Source organism: Micromesistius poutassou, assembly GCF_964030765.1.
Source record: "Micromesistius poutassou genome assembly, chromosome: 6".
In the NCBI taxonomy this organism is placed as follows: domain Eukaryota; kingdom Metazoa; phylum Chordata; class Actinopteri; order Gadiformes; family Gadidae; genus Micromesistius; species Micromesistius poutassou.
In genome coordinates, this window is record NC_140276.1 from 15,319,018 (window position 1) to 15,333,378 (window position 14,361).

Below are 14,361 nucleotides of genomic sequence, written 5' to 3' on the forward strand. Positions count from 1 at the left end.
AACAATACACTCTTTGAGAATTGTTTGACTTTTCATTGTTCCTCTTTACTGAGATTTAGTACGTCTTTAATCGTAGACGCAGTATTGTTACTTAAAGAGAATTACCTTGCTGAATTTGAAGACACTAAATGTCTATCCCTCAATATAAAGACAACACATTCTGTAGATTGTATGCCAATTATCAAGCCCGAAGTAAGTGTGAATGGGACATGAACCCATGGTCTTCGGTTTACAAGACCGACGCCTTGCGACTTGGCCACCACACCTCATGATTTATATAATGTGCTCTTAAGAAATCATTTCACTTTTAATTGAGGTTTGGTATGTTACCTAGTGCAGAATTGTTACTTCTACAGCATTCCATTAGTTAACAATAAGTCATTACATATCCATCCCACTCCTCAAAATTTAATATATACGCTGAATTTGAAGACACTAAATGTCTATCCCACAATGTAAAGACAACACGTTCTGTAGATTGTATGCCATTTTTCAAGACCTAAGAAACCTTCGGTTTACAAGACCAACGCCTTACCTCTTGGCCACCACACCTCATGATTAACATAATGTACTCTTAAGAAATCATTTAACTTTTCATTGTTCTTTTTTATTCAGGATCGATGTGATATCATTTGCAGTATTATTACTTCCACAGTATTCCATTAGTCAACATGAAGTCATTTAATGTCCATCCCACAATAATGGTTTTCTTTAGATGACATTCAATTTCATTAAGTCCTTGTAAGGCGTGAATGGGGCTTGAACCCATGATCTTCGGTTTACGAGACCGACGCCTTACCACTTGGCCACCACGCCTCAAAACTAACACAATACACTCTTGTAAGGCGTGAATGGGACTTGAACCCATGATCTTCGGTTTACAAGACCGACGCCTTGCCACTTGGCCACCACACCTCATGCTGTTGGTAATGTGCTCTTAAGAAATAATTTAACTTTTCATTGAGGATTGGTATGTCAGTATAGTTACTTCCACAGTATTCCATTAGTGACACACCGCAGTAATAAGAAAATGTGCTCTTGAGAAATCATTTAACTTTTCATTGTTCTCATTTATTGAGGTTTGGTATGTTATAATTCGCAGTATTGTTACTTTCACAGTATTTCATTAGTGAAGTTGAAGTCATTAAATGTCCATCCCACAATGTAAAGATATTCTATAGAGTACATTATGTTTCATGAAATTCTTGTAAGGCGTGAATGGGGTTTGACCCCATGGTCTTCGGTTTACCAGACCGACGCCTTGCCACTTGGTCACCACACCTCATGATTTATGTAATGTGCTCTTAAGAAATCATTTAACTTTTAATTGAGGTTTGGTATGTTAGCTATTGCAGAATTGTTACTTCTACAGCATTCCATTGGTTAACAAGAAGTCATTACATGTCCATCCCACCACAACGCTATTCTTTAGATGACATTCAAATTCATGAAATGCGTGTAAGGCCTGGATGGGACTTGAACCCATGATCTTCGGTTTACGAGACCGACGCCTTACCACTTGGCCACCACGCCTCAAAACTTTTGAAATACGCTCTTTGAGAATTGTTTGACTTTTCATTGTTCCTGTTTATTGAGGTTAGTTATGTCGTTAATGGTAGACACAGTATTGTTACTTAAAGAGAATTACCTTGCTGAAATTGATGACACTAAATGTCTATCCCACAATGTAAAGACAACACGTACTGTAGATTGTATGCCATTTTTCTAGACCTAAGAACGCATGATCTTCGGTTTACAAAACCAACGCCTTACCTCTTGGCCACCACGCCTCATGATTAACATAATGTACTCTTAAGTACTGGATGGGGCTAGAACCCATGATCATCGGTTTACGAGACCGACGCCTTACCACTTGGCCACCACGCCTCAAAATTTAATATATACGCTCTTTGAGAATTGTTTGACTTTTCATTGTTCCTGTTCGTTGAGGTTTGGTATGTCTTTAATGGTACACTATTTTTTGTTAAATAGAATTACCTTGCTGAATTTGAAGACACTAAATGTCTATCCCTCAATGTAAAGACAACACGTTCTGTAGATTGTATGCCATTTATCAATACCTATGTAGGTGTGAATGGGACATGAACCCATGGTCTTCGGTTTACAAGACCGACGCCTTGCCACTTGGCCACCACACCCCATGATTTATGTAATGTGCTCTTAAGAAATCATTTAACTTTTAATTGAGGTTTGGTATGTTTCCTATTGCAGAATTGTTACTTCTACAGCATTCCATTAGTTAACATGAAGTCTTTACATGTCCATCCCACCACAACGGTTTTCTTTAGATCACATTCAAATTCAGGATGTCCTTGTAAGGCCTGGATGGGGCTTGAACCCATGATCTTCGGTTTACGAGACCGACGGCTTACCACTTGGCCACCACGCCTCAAAATTTAAAATATACGCTCTTTGAGAATTGTTTGACTTTTCATTGTTCCTGTTTATTGAGGTTAGTTATGTCGTTAATGGTAGACACAGTATTGTTACTTAAAGAGAATTACCTTGCTGAAATTGATGACACTAAATGTCTATCCCACAATGTAAAGACAACACGTTCTGTAGATTGTATGCCATTTTTCAAGACCTAAGAACGCATGATCTTCGGTTTACAAGACCAACGCCTTACCTCTTGGCCACCACACCTCATGATTAACATAATGTACTCTTAAGAAATCATTTAACTTTTCATTGTTCTTATTTATTGAGGATTGGTGTGTTATCATTTGAAGTATTGTTACTTCCACAGTATTCCATTAGTCAACATGAAGTCATTTAATGTCCATCCCACAATAATGGTTTTCTTTAGATGACATTCAATTTCATTAAGTCCTTGTAAGGCGTGAATGGGGCTTGAACCCATGATCTTTGGTTTACGAGACCGACGCCTTACCACTTGGCCACCACGCCTCAAATCTAACACAATACACTCTTGTAAGGCGTGAATGGGACTTGAACCCATGATCTTCGGTTTACAAGACCGACGCCTTGCCACTTGGCCACCACACCTCATGCTGCTGGTAATGTGCTCTTAAGAAATAATTTAACTTTTCATTGAGGATTGGTATGTCAGTATAGTTACTTCCACAGTATTCCATTAGTGACACACCGCAGTAATAAGAAAATGTGCTCTTGAGAAATCATTTAACTTTTCATTGTTCTCATTTATTGAGGTTTGGTATGTTATAATTCGCAGTATTGTTACTTTCACAGTATTTCATTAGTGAAGTTGAAGTCATTAAATGTCCATCCCACAATGTAAAGATATTTACATTGGTTTCGGTTTACGAGACTGACGCCTTACCACTTGGCCACCAGACCTCATAAATAAGTGTCTGCTCGTTAAAAACCATGTAACTTTTAATTGTTCTTATTTATTGATGTTTGGTATATTATCATTCACAGTATTGTTACTTTTACAGTATTTCCTTAGTGAACTTGAAGTCATTATTATTATTTGAGGTTTGATATCTTATCATTTACAATATCATTAGATCCATCCCACAATGAACACTTTCTTTAGATCACATTCAAATTCATGTAATCCTTGCAAGGCATGAATGGGACTTGAACCCATGATCTTCGGTTTACAAGACCGACGCCTTACCACTTGGCCACCACGCCTCAAAATGTACACTATACGCTCTTTGAGAATTGTTTGACTTTTCATTGTTCCTGTTTATTGAGGTTAAGTATGTCTTTAATGGTAGAGGGAGTATATTGAGGTTTAGTACGTCTTTAATCGTAGACGCAATTGTGTTACTTAAAGAGAATCACCTTGCTGAACTTGAAGACACGAAATGTCCATCGCACAATGTAAAGACAACGACATTCTGTAGATCACATGCCATTTCATGAAGACCTTGCTAGGCGTGAATGGGGAATAAACCATTGATGTACGGTTTTCAAGACCATCGCCTTACCACTTGGCCAAGACACCATGAATAGGAGTGTCTGGTCGTTAAGAATCACATAACTTTTCATTGTTCTTATTTATTGATGTTTGGTATGTTATCATTTGCAGGATTGTTACTTTTACGGTATTTCCTTAGTGAACTTGAAGTCATTAAATGTCCATCCACAATATAAAGATAAAGATAAAGACATTCTGTAGATCACATATTTTATGAAATTCTTGCAAGGAGTGAATGAGGTTTGGACCCATGACTTCCGGTTTACAAGACCAACTCCTTACGACTTGGCCACCATGCCTCAATACTAAAACAATACACTCTTTGAGAATTGTTTGACTTTTCATTGTTCCTCTTTACTGAGATTTAGTACGTCTTTAATCGTAGACGCAGTATTGTTACTTAAAGAGAATTACCTTGCTGAATTTGAAGACACTAAATGTCTATCCCTCAATATAAAGACAACACATTCTGTAGATTGTATGCCAATTATCAAGCCCGAAGTAAGTGTGAATGGGACATGAACCCATGGTCTTCGGTTTACAAGACCGACGCCTTGCGACTTGGCCACCACACCTCATGATTTATATAATGTGCTCTTAAGAAATCATTTCACTTTTAATTGAGGTTTGGTATGTTACCTAGTGCAGAATTGTTACTTCTACAGCATTCCATTAGTTAACAATAAGTCATTACATATCCATCCCACTCCTCAAAATTTAATATATACGCTGAATTTGAAGACACTAAATGTCTATCCCACAATGTAAAGACAACACGTTCTGTAGATTGTATGCCATTTTTCAAGACCTAAGAAACCTTCGGTTTACAAGACCAACGCCTTACCTCTTGGCCACCACACCTCATGATTAACATAATGTACTCTTAAGAAATCATTTAACTTTTCATTGTTCTTTTTTATTCAGGATCGATGTGATATCATTTGCAGTATTATTACTTCCACAGTATTCCATTAGTCAACATGAAGTCATTTAATGTCCATCCCACAATAATGGTTTTCTTTAGATGACATTCAATTTCATTAAGTCCTTGTAAGGCGTGAATGGGGCTTGAACCCATGATCTTCGGTTTACGAGACCGACGCCTTACCACTTGGCCACCACGCCTCAAAACTAACACAATACACTCTTGTAAGGCGTGAATGGGACTTGAACCCATGATCTTCGGTTTACAAGACCGACGCCTTGCCACTTGGCCACCACACCTCATGCTGTTGGTAATGTGCTCTTAAGAAATAATTTAACTTTTCATTGAGGATTGGTATGTCAGTATAGTTACTTCCACAGTATTCCATTAGTGACACACCGCAGTAATAAGAAAATGTGCTCTTGAGAAATCATTTAACTTTTCATTGTTCTCATTTATTGAGGTTTGGTATGTTATAATTCGCAGTATTGTTACTTTCACAGTATTTCATTAGTGAAGTTGAAGTCATTAAATGTCCATCCCACAATGTAAAGATATTCTATAGAGTACATTATGTTTCATGAAATTCTTGTAAGGCGTGAATGGGGTTTGACCCCATGGTCTTCGGTTTACCAGACCGACGCCTTGCCACTTGGTCACCACACCTCATGATTTATGTAATGTGCTCTTAAGAAATCATTTAACTTTTAATTGAGGTTTGGTATGTTAGCTATTGCAGAATTGTTACTTCTACAGCATTCCATTGGTTAACAAGAAGTCATTACATGTCCATCCCACCACAACGCTATTCTTTAGATGACATTCAAATTCATGAAATGCGTGTAAGGCCTGGATGGGACTTGAACCCATGATCTTCGGTTTACGAGACCGACGCCTTACCACTTGGCCACCACGCCTCAAAACTTTTGAAATACGCTCTTTGAGAATTGTTTGACTTTTCATTGTTCCTGTTTATTGAGGTTAGTTATGTCGTTAATGGTAGACACAGTATTGTTACTTAAAGAGAATTACCTTGCTGAAATTGATGACACTAAATGTCTATCCCACAATGTAAAGACAACACGTACTGTAGATTGTATGCCATTTTTCTAGACCTAAGAACGCATGATCTTCGGTTTACAAAACCAACGCCTTACCTCTTGGCCACCACGCCTCATGATTAACATAATGTACTCTTAAGTACTGGATGGGGCTAGAACCCATGATCATCGGTTTACGAGACCGACGCCTTACCACTTGGCCACCACGCCTCAAAATTTAATATATACGCTCTTTGAGAATTGTTTGACTTTTCATTGTTCCTGTTCGTTGAGGTTTGGTATGTCTTTAATGGTACACTATTTTTTGTTAAATAGAATTACCTTGCTGAATTTGAAGACACTAAATGTCTATCCCTCAATGTAAAGACAACACGTTCTGTGGATTGTATGCCATTTATCAATACCTATGTAGGTGTGAATGGGACATGAACCCATGGTCTTCGGTTTACAAGACCGACGCCTTGCCACTTGGCCACCACACCCCATGATTTATGTAATGTGCTCTTAAGAAATCATTTAACTTTTAATTGAGGTTTGGTATGTTACCTATTGCAGAATTGTTACTTCTACAGCATTCCATTAGTTAACATGAAGTCTTTACATGTCCATCCCACCACAACGGTTTTCTTTAGATCACATTCAAATTCAGGATGTCCTTGTAAGGCCTGGATGGGGCTTGAACCCATGATCTTCGGTTTACGAGACCGACGGCTTACCACTTGGCCACCACGCCTCAAAATTTAAAATATACGCTCTTTGAGAATTGTTTGACTTTTCATTGTTCCTGTTTATTGAGGTTAGTTATGTCGTTAATGGTAGACACAGTATTGTTACTTAAAGAGAATTACCTTGCTGAAATTGATGACACTAAATGTCTATCCCACAATGTAAAGACAACACGTTCTGTAGATTGTATGCCATTTTTCAAGACCTAAGAACGCATGATCTTCGGTTTACAAGCCTTACCTCTTGGCCACCACACCTCATGATTAACATAATGTACTCTTAAGAAATCATTTAACTTTTCATTGTTCTTATTTATTGAGGATTGGTGTGTTATCATTTGAAGTATTGTTACTTCCACAGTATTCCATTAGTCAACATGAAGTCATTTAATGTCCATCCCACAATAATGGTTTTCTTTAGATGACATTCAATTTCATTAAGTCCTTGTAAGGCGTGAATGGGGCTTGAACCCATGATCTTTGGTTTACGAGACCGACGCCTTACCACTTGGCCACCACGCCTCAAATCTAACACAATACACTCTTGTAAGGCGTGAATGGGACTTGAACCCATGATCTTCGGTTTACAAGACCGACGCCTTGAAATTGATGACACTAAATGTCTATCCCACAATGTAAAGACAACACGTTCTGTAGATTGTATGCCATTTTTCAAGACCTAAGAACGCATGATCTTCGGTTTACAAGCCTTACCTCTTGGCCACCACACCTCATGATTAACATAATGTACTCTTAAGAAATCATTTAACTTTTCATTGTTCTTATTTATTGAGGATTGGTGTGTTATCATTTGAAGTATTGTTACTTCCACAGTATTCCATTAGTCAACATGAAGTCATTTAATGTCCATCCCACAATAATGGTTTTCTTTAGATGACATTCAATTTCATTAAGTCCTTGTAAGGCGTGAATGGGGCTTGAACCCATGATCTTTGGTTTACGAGACCGACGCCTTACCACTTGGCCACCACGCCTCAAATCTAACACAATACACTCTTGTAAGGCGTGAATGGGACTTGAACCCATGATCTTCGGTTTACAAGACCGACGCCTTGCCACTTGGCCACCACACCTCATGCTGCTGGTAATGTGCTCTTAAGAAATAATTTAACTTTTCATTGAGGATTGGTATGTCAGTATAGTTACTTCCACAGTATTCCATTAGTGACACACCGCAGTAATAAGAAAATGTGCTCTTGAGAAATCATTTAACTTTTCATTGTTCTCATTTATTGAGGTTTGGTATGTTATAATTCGCAGTATTGTTACTTTCACAGTATTTCATTAGTGAAGTTGAAGTCATTAAATGTCCATCCCACAATGTAAAGATATTCTATAGAGTACATTATGTTTCATGAAATTCTTGTAAGGCGTGAATGAGATTTGACCCCATGGTCTTCGGTTTACCAGACCGACGCCTTGCCACTTGGCCACCACACCTCTTGATTTATGTAATGTGCTCTTAAGAAATCATTTACTTTTAATTGAGGTTTGGTATTTTACCTATTGCAGAATTGTAAATTCTACAGCATTCCATTGGTTAACAAGATGTCATTACATGTCCATCCCACCACAACGCTATTCTTTAGATGACATTCAAATTCATGGAATCCTTGTAAGGCCTGGATGGGACTTAAACCCATGATCTTCGGTTTACGAGACCGACGCCTTACCACTTGGCCACCACTCCTCAAAACTTTTAAAATACGCTCTTTAAGAATTGTTTGACTTTTCATTGTTCCTGTTTATTGAGGTTAGTTATGTCGTTAATGGTAGACACAGTATTGTTACTTAAAGAGAATTACCTTGCTGAAATTGATGACACTAAATGTCTATCCCACAATGTAAAGACAACACGTACTGTAGATTGTATGCCATTTTTCTAGACCTAAGAACGCATGATCTTCGGTTTACAAAACCAACGCCTTACCTCTTGGCCACCACACCTCATGATTAATATAATGTACTCTTAAGAAATCATTTAACTTTTCATTGTTCTCATTTATTGAGGTTTGGTATGTTATAATTTGCAGTATTGTTACTTTCACAGTATTTCATTAGTGATGTTGAAGTCATTAAATGTCCATGCCACAATGTAAAGATATTCTATAGCGTACATTATGTTTCATGAAATTCTTGTAAGGCGTGAATGGGGTTTGAACCCATGATCTTCGGTTTACGAGACCGACGCCTTACCACTTGGCCACCACGCCTCAAAAGTTTAATTATACGCTCTTTGAGAATTGTTTGACTTTTGATTGTTCCTGTTCATTGAGGTTTGGTATGTCTTTAATGGTAGACACTGTATTGTTACTTAAATAGAATTATCTTGCTGAATTTGAAGACACTAAATGTCTATCCCTCAATGTAAAGCCAACACGTTCTTTAGATTGTATGCAATTTATCAATACCTAAGTAGGTGTGAATGGGACATGAACCCACGGTCTTCGGTTTACAAGGCCGACGCCTTGCCACTTGGCCACCACACCCCATGATTTTGGTAATGTGCTCTTAAGAAATCATTTAACTTTTAATTGAGGTTTGGTATATTACCTATTGCAGAATTTTTACTTCTACAGCATTCCATTAGTTAACATGAAGTTATTACACGTCCATCCCACCACAACGCTATTCTTTAGATGACATTCAAATTCATGAAATCCTTGTAAGGCCTGGATGGGGCTTGAACCCATGATCTTCGGTTTACGAGACCTACGCCTTACCACTTGGCCACCACGCCTCAAAAGTTAAAATATACGCTCTTTGAGAATTGTTTTACTTTTCATTGTTCCTGTTCGTTGAGGTTTGGTATGTCTTTAATGGTAGACACTATTGTTACTTAAATAGAATTACCTTGCTGAATTTGAAGACACTAATTGTCTATCCCTCAATGTAAAGACAACACGTTCTGTAGATTGTATGCCATTTATCAATACCTATGTAGGTGTGCATGGGACATGAACCCATGGTCTTCGGTTTACAAGACCGACGCCTTGCCACTTGGCCACCACACCTCATGTTTAACATAATGTACTCTTAAGAAATCATTTAACTTTTCATTGTTCTTTTTTATTCAGGATCGATGTGTTATCATTTGCAGTATTATTACTTCCACAGTATTCCATTAGTCAACATGAAGTCATTTAATGTCCATCCCACAATAATGGTTTTCTTTAGATGACATTCAATTTCATTAAGTCCTTGTAAGGCGTGAATGGGGCTTGAACCCTTGATGTTCGGTTTACAAGACCGACGCCTTACCACTTGGCCACCACACGTCATGCTGCTGGTAATGTGCTCTTAAGAAATAATTTAACTTTTCATTGAGGATTGGTATGTCAGTATTGTTACTTCCACAGTATTCCATTAGTAAAGATGAAGAGAGATCACATTCAATCTCATGAAGTCCTTGTCCAATGCTCTTTGAGAATTGTTTGACTTTTCATTGTTCCTGTTTATTGAGGTTAGTTATGTCTTTAATGGTAGACACAGTATTGTTACTTAAAGAGAATTACCTTGCTGAATTTGATGACACTAAATGTCCCACAATGTAAAGACAACTCGTTCTGTAGATTGTATGCCATTTTTTAAGACCTAAGAACGCATGATCTTCGGTTTATAAGACCAACGCCTAACCTCTTGGCCACCACACCTCATGATTAACACAATGTACTCTTAAGAGATCATGTAACTTTTCATTGTTCTTATTTATTAAGGATTGGTGTGTTATCATTTGCAGTATTGTTACTTCCACAGTATTCCATTAGTCAACAAGAAGTCATTATATGTCCATCCCACAATAATGGTTTTCTTCAGATCACATTCACTTTCATGAAGTCCTTGTAAGGCGTGAATGGGGCTTGAACCCATGATCTTCGGTTGACGAGACCGACGCCTTACCACTTTGCCACCACGCCTCAATACTAAAACAATACACTCTTTGAGAATTGTTTGACTTTTCATTCTTCCTCTTTACTGAGATATAGTACGTCTTTAATCGTAGACGCAGTATTGTTACTTAAAGAGAATTACCTTGCTGAATTTGAAGACACTAAATGTCTATCCCTCAATGTAAAGACAACACATTCTGTAGATTGTATGCCAATTATCAAAACCGAAATAGGTGTGAATGGGACTTGAACCCATGACCTTCGGTTTACAAGACCTATGCCATGGAACTAATCCACCACACCTCATGATTTACAATATGTGCTCTTAAGAAATCATTTAACTTTTCCTTGAGGTTCGGTGTATTAACTATTGCAGAATTGTTTCTTCGACAGCATGCCTTTTGTCAACATGAAGTCATTATATGTCCATCCCACAATAATGGTTTTCTTCAGATCACATTCACTTTCATGAAGTCCTTGTAAGGCGTGAATGGGGCTTGAACCCATGCTCTTCGGTTTACGAGACCGACGCCTTACCACTTGGCCACCACGCCTCAAAACTAAGATAATACACTCTTTGAGAATTGTTTGACTTTTCATTCTTCCTCTTTAATGAGATATAGTACGTCTTTAATCGTAGACGCAGTATTGTTACTTAAAGAGAATTACCTTGCTGAATTTGAAGACACTAAATGTCTATCCCTCAATGTAAAGACAACACATTCTGTAGATTGTATGCCAATTATCAAAACCGAAATAGGTGTGAATGGGACTTGAACCCATGACCTTCGGTTTACAAGACCTATGCCATGGAACTAATCCACCACACCTCATGATTTACAATATGTGCTCTTAAGAAATCATTTAACTTTTCCTTGAGGTTCGGTGTATTAACTATTGCAGAATTGTTTCTTCGACAGCATGCCTTTTGTCAACATGAAGTCATTATATGTCCATCCCACAATAATGGTTTTCTTCAGATCACATTCACTTTCATGAAGTCCTTGTAAGACGTGAATGGGGCTTGAACCCATGATCTTCGGTTTACGAGACCGACGCCTTACCACTTGGCCACCACGCCTCAAAACTAAGATAATACACTCTTTGAGAATTGTTTGACTTTTCATTGTTCCTCTTTACTGAGATTTAGTATGTCTTTAATCGTAGATGCAGTATTGTAACTTAAAGAGAATTACCTTGCTGAACTTGAAGACACTAAATGTCCATTACACAATGTAACAACGACATTCTGTAGATCACATGCCATTTCATGAAAACCTTGCTAGGCGTGAATGGGGAATAAAACATTGATGTACGGTTTTCGACACCAACGCATTAACACTTGGCCACCACACCACACCGCAGTAATAAGAAAATGTGCTCTTGAGAAATCATTTAACTTTTCATTGTTCTCATTTATTGAGGTTTGGTATGTTATAATTCGCAGTATTGTTACTTTCACAGTATTTCATTAGTGAAGTTGAAGTCATTAAATGTCCATCCCACAATGTAAAGATATTCTATAGAGTACATTATGTTTCATGAAATTCTTGTAAGGCGTGAATGGGGTTTGAACCGATGGTCTTCTGTTTACAAGACGAACGCCTTGCCACTTGGCCACCACACCTCATGAATTAGGTAATGTGCTCTTAAGAAATCATTTAACTTTTAATTGAGGTTTGGTATGTTACCTATTGCAGAATTGTTACTTCTACAGCATTCCAATAGTTAACATGAAGTCATTACATGTCCATCCCACCACAACGCTATTCTTTAGAAGACATTCAAATTCAAGAAATCCTTGTAAGGCCTGGATGGGGCTTGAACCCATGATCTTCGGTTTACGAGACCGACGCCTTACCACTTGGCCACCACGCCGCAAAATTTAAAATGTACGCTCTTTGAGAATTGTTTGACTTTTCATTGTTCCTGTTCATTGAGGTTTGGTATGTCTTTAATGGTAGAAACTGTATTGTTACTTAAATAGAATTACCTTGCTGAATTTGAAGACACTAAATGTCTATCCCTCAATGTAAAGACAACACATTCTGTAGATTGTATGCCAATTATCAAGACAGAAGTAGGTGTGAATGGGACTTGAACCCATGACCTTCGGTTTACAAGACCTACTCCATGCAACTTATCCACCACACCTCATGATTTACAAAATGTGCTCTTAAGAAATCATTTAACTTTTCCTTGAGGTTCGGTATATTAACTATTGCAGAATTGTTTCTTCGACAGCATGCCTTTAGTCAACATGAAGTCATTACATGTCCATCCCACCACAACGGTTTTCTTTAGATCACATTCAAATTCAGGATATCCTAGTAAGGTGTGAATGGGGCTTGAACCCATGATCTTCGGTTTACGAGACCGACGCCTTACCACTTGGCCACCACGCCTGAAAATTTAAAATATACGCTCTTTGAGAATTGTTTGACTTTTCATTGTTCCTGTTCGTTGAGGTTTGGTATGTCTTTAATGGTAGACACTGTATTGTTACTTAAATAGAATTACCTTGCTGAATTTGAAGACACTAAATGTCTATCCCACAATGTAAAGACACCACGTTCTGTAGAGTGTATGCCATTTTTTAAGACCTAAGAACGCATGATCTTCGGTTTATAAGACCAACGCCTTACCTCTTGGCCACCACACCTCATGATTAACATAATGTACTCTTAAGAGATCATGTAACTTTTCATTGTTCTTATTTATTGAGGATTGGTGTGTTATCATTTGCAGTATTGTTACTTCCACAGTATTCCATTAGTCAACATGAAGTCATTATATGTCCATCCCACAATAAAGGTTTTCTTTAGACGACATTCACTTTCATGATGTCCTTGTAAGGCGTGAATGGGGCTTGAACCCATGATCTTCGGTTTACGAGACCGACGCCTTACCACTTGGCCACCACGCCTCAATACTAACACAATACACTCTTTGAGAATTGTTTGAATTTTCATTGTTCCTCTTTACTGAGATTTAGTACGTCTTTAATCGTAGACGCAGTATTGTTACTTAAAGAGAATTACCTTGCTGAATTTGAAGACACTAAATGTCTATCCCTCAATGTAAAGACAACACATTCTGTAGATTGTATGCCAATTATCAAGACCGAAGTAGGTGTGAATGGGACTTGAACCCATGACCTTCGGTTTACAAGACCTACGCCATACAACTTATCCACCACACCTCATGATTTACCAAATGTGCTCTTAAGAAATCATTTAACTTTTCCTTGAGGTTCGGTATTTTAACTATTGCAGAATTGTTTCTTCGACAGCATGCCTGTAGTCAACATGAAGTCATCACATGTCCATCCCACCACAACGGTTTTCTTTAGATCACATTCAAATTCAGGATATCCTTGAAAGTGTGAATGGGGCTTGAACCCTTGATCTTCGGTTTACGAGACCAACACCTTACCACTTGGCCACCACTCCTCAATGTTTTTACAATACGCTCTTTGAGAATTGTTTGACTTTTCATTGTTCCTGTTTATTGAGGTTAGTTATGTCTTTAATGGTAGACACAGTATTGTTACTTAAAGAGAATTACCTTGCTGAAATTGATGACACAAAATGTCTACCCCACAATGTAAAGTCAACACGTTCTGTAGATTGTATGCCATTTTTTAAGACATAAGAACGCATGATCTTCGGTGTACAAGACCAACGCCTTACCTCTTGGCCACCACACCTCATGATTAACATAATGTACTCTTAAGAAATCATTTAACTTTTCATTGTTCTTATTTATTGAGGATTGGTGTGTTATCATTTGAAGTATTGTTACT

At 37.8% G+C, this 14,361-nt stretch overlaps 27 non-coding genes across 27 annotated transcripts; all 27 read right to left on the reverse strand.

Annotated features, from left to right (window-relative positions):
• Positions 1–744: 744 nt before the first annotated feature.
• AC3HAE_019748 (transfer RNA threonine (anticodon CGU)) lies at positions 745–816 on the reverse strand. Its single transcript has one exon. It is a non-coding gene; the product is annotated as a tRNA-Thr (tRNA).
• Positions 817–843: 27 nt separating this feature from the next.
• Positions 844–915, reverse strand: AC3HAE_019749 (transfer RNA threonine (anticodon UGU)). Its single transcript has one exon. It is a non-coding gene; the product is annotated as a tRNA-Thr (tRNA).
• A 546-nt stretch (positions 916–1,461) lies between these two features.
• Positions 1,462–1,533, reverse strand: AC3HAE_019750 (transfer RNA threonine (anticodon CGU)). The gene has a single exon. It is a non-coding gene; the product is annotated as a tRNA-Thr (tRNA).
• Positions 1,534–2,087: 554 nt separating this feature from the next.
• AC3HAE_019751 (transfer RNA threonine (anticodon UGU)) lies at positions 2,088–2,159 on the reverse strand. Its single transcript has one exon. It is a non-coding gene; the product is annotated as a tRNA-Thr (tRNA).
• A 179-nt stretch (positions 2,160–2,338) lies between these two features.
• Positions 2,339–2,410, reverse strand: AC3HAE_019752 (transfer RNA threonine (anticodon CGU)). The gene has a single exon. It is a non-coding gene; the product is annotated as a tRNA-Thr (tRNA).
• Positions 2,411–2,859: 449 nt separating this feature from the next.
• AC3HAE_019753 (transfer RNA threonine (anticodon CGU)) lies at positions 2,860–2,931 on the reverse strand. Its single transcript has one exon. It is a non-coding gene; the product is annotated as a tRNA-Thr (tRNA).
• A 27-nt stretch (positions 2,932–2,958) lies between these two features.
• Positions 2,959–3,030, reverse strand: AC3HAE_019754 (transfer RNA threonine (anticodon UGU)). Its single transcript has one exon. It is a non-coding gene; the product is annotated as a tRNA-Thr (tRNA).
• A 543-nt stretch (positions 3,031–3,573) lies between these two features.
• AC3HAE_019756 (transfer RNA threonine (anticodon UGU)) lies at positions 3,574–3,645 on the reverse strand. Its single transcript has one exon. It is a non-coding gene; the product is annotated as a tRNA-Thr (tRNA).
• A 1,342-nt stretch (positions 3,646–4,987) lies between these two features.
• AC3HAE_019757 (transfer RNA threonine (anticodon CGU)) lies at positions 4,988–5,059 on the reverse strand. Its single transcript has one exon. It is a non-coding gene; the product is annotated as a tRNA-Thr (tRNA).
• A 27-nt stretch (positions 5,060–5,086) lies between these two features.
• On the reverse strand, positions 5,087–5,158 carry AC3HAE_019759 (transfer RNA threonine (anticodon UGU)). The gene has a single exon. It is a non-coding gene; the product is annotated as a tRNA-Thr (tRNA).
• A 546-nt stretch (positions 5,159–5,704) lies between these two features.
• On the reverse strand, positions 5,705–5,776 carry AC3HAE_019760 (transfer RNA threonine (anticodon CGU)). The gene has a single exon. It is a non-coding gene; the product is annotated as a tRNA-Thr (tRNA).
• A 554-nt stretch (positions 5,777–6,330) lies between these two features.
• AC3HAE_019761 (transfer RNA threonine (anticodon UGU)) lies at positions 6,331–6,402 on the reverse strand. The gene has a single exon. It is a non-coding gene; the product is annotated as a tRNA-Thr (tRNA).
• A 179-nt stretch (positions 6,403–6,581) lies between these two features.
• On the reverse strand, positions 6,582–6,653 carry AC3HAE_019762 (transfer RNA threonine (anticodon CGU)). Its single transcript has one exon. It is a non-coding gene; the product is annotated as a tRNA-Thr (tRNA).
• A 442-nt stretch (positions 6,654–7,095) lies between these two features.
• AC3HAE_019763 (transfer RNA threonine (anticodon CGU)) lies at positions 7,096–7,167 on the reverse strand. The gene has a single exon. It is a non-coding gene; the product is annotated as a tRNA-Thr (tRNA).
• A 401-nt stretch (positions 7,168–7,568) lies between these two features.
• On the reverse strand, positions 7,569–7,640 carry AC3HAE_019764 (transfer RNA threonine (anticodon CGU)). Its single transcript has one exon. It is a non-coding gene; the product is annotated as a tRNA-Thr (tRNA).
• A 27-nt stretch (positions 7,641–7,667) lies between these two features.
• On the reverse strand, positions 7,668–7,739 carry AC3HAE_019765 (transfer RNA threonine (anticodon UGU)). Its single transcript has one exon. It is a non-coding gene; the product is annotated as a tRNA-Thr (tRNA).
• A 545-nt stretch (positions 7,740–8,284) lies between these two features.
• AC3HAE_019766 (transfer RNA threonine (anticodon CGU)) lies at positions 8,285–8,356 on the reverse strand. The gene has a single exon. It is a non-coding gene; the product is annotated as a tRNA-Thr (tRNA).
• Positions 8,357–8,807: 451 nt separating this feature from the next.
• AC3HAE_019768 (transfer RNA threonine (anticodon CGU)) lies at positions 8,808–8,879 on the reverse strand. Its single transcript has one exon. It is a non-coding gene; the product is annotated as a tRNA-Thr (tRNA).
• Positions 8,880–9,083: 204 nt separating this feature from the next.
• Positions 9,084–9,155, reverse strand: AC3HAE_019770 (transfer RNA threonine (anticodon UGU)). Its single transcript has one exon. It is a non-coding gene; the product is annotated as a tRNA-Thr (tRNA).
• A 179-nt stretch (positions 9,156–9,334) lies between these two features.
• On the reverse strand, positions 9,335–9,406 carry AC3HAE_019771 (transfer RNA threonine (anticodon CGU)). The gene has a single exon. It is a non-coding gene; the product is annotated as a tRNA-Thr (tRNA).
• A 202-nt stretch (positions 9,407–9,608) lies between these two features.
• On the reverse strand, positions 9,609–9,680 carry AC3HAE_019772 (transfer RNA threonine (anticodon UGU)). The gene has a single exon. It is a non-coding gene; the product is annotated as a tRNA-Thr (tRNA).
• An 831-nt stretch (positions 9,681–10,511) lies between these two features.
• On the reverse strand, positions 10,512–10,583 carry AC3HAE_019773 (transfer RNA threonine (anticodon CGU)). Its single transcript has one exon. It is a non-coding gene; the product is annotated as a tRNA-Thr (tRNA).
• Positions 10,584–11,038: 455 nt separating this feature from the next.
• On the reverse strand, positions 11,039–11,110 carry AC3HAE_019774 (transfer RNA threonine (anticodon CGU)). The gene has a single exon. It is a non-coding gene; the product is annotated as a tRNA-Thr (tRNA).
• Positions 11,111–11,565: 455 nt separating this feature from the next.
• AC3HAE_019775 (transfer RNA threonine (anticodon CGU)) lies at positions 11,566–11,637 on the reverse strand. The gene has a single exon. It is a non-coding gene; the product is annotated as a tRNA-Thr (tRNA).
• Positions 11,638–12,362: 725 nt separating this feature from the next.
• Positions 12,363–12,434, reverse strand: AC3HAE_019776 (transfer RNA threonine (anticodon CGU)). The gene has a single exon. It is a non-coding gene; the product is annotated as a tRNA-Thr (tRNA).
• Positions 12,435–12,889: 455 nt separating this feature from the next.
• AC3HAE_019777 (transfer RNA threonine (anticodon CGU)) lies at positions 12,890–12,961 on the reverse strand. The gene has a single exon. It is a non-coding gene; the product is annotated as a tRNA-Thr (tRNA).
• Positions 12,962–13,410: 449 nt separating this feature from the next.
• On the reverse strand, positions 13,411–13,482 carry AC3HAE_019778 (transfer RNA threonine (anticodon CGU)). The gene has a single exon. It is a non-coding gene; the product is annotated as a tRNA-Thr (tRNA).
• Between the last annotated feature and the right edge of the window lie 879 nt (positions 13,483–14,361).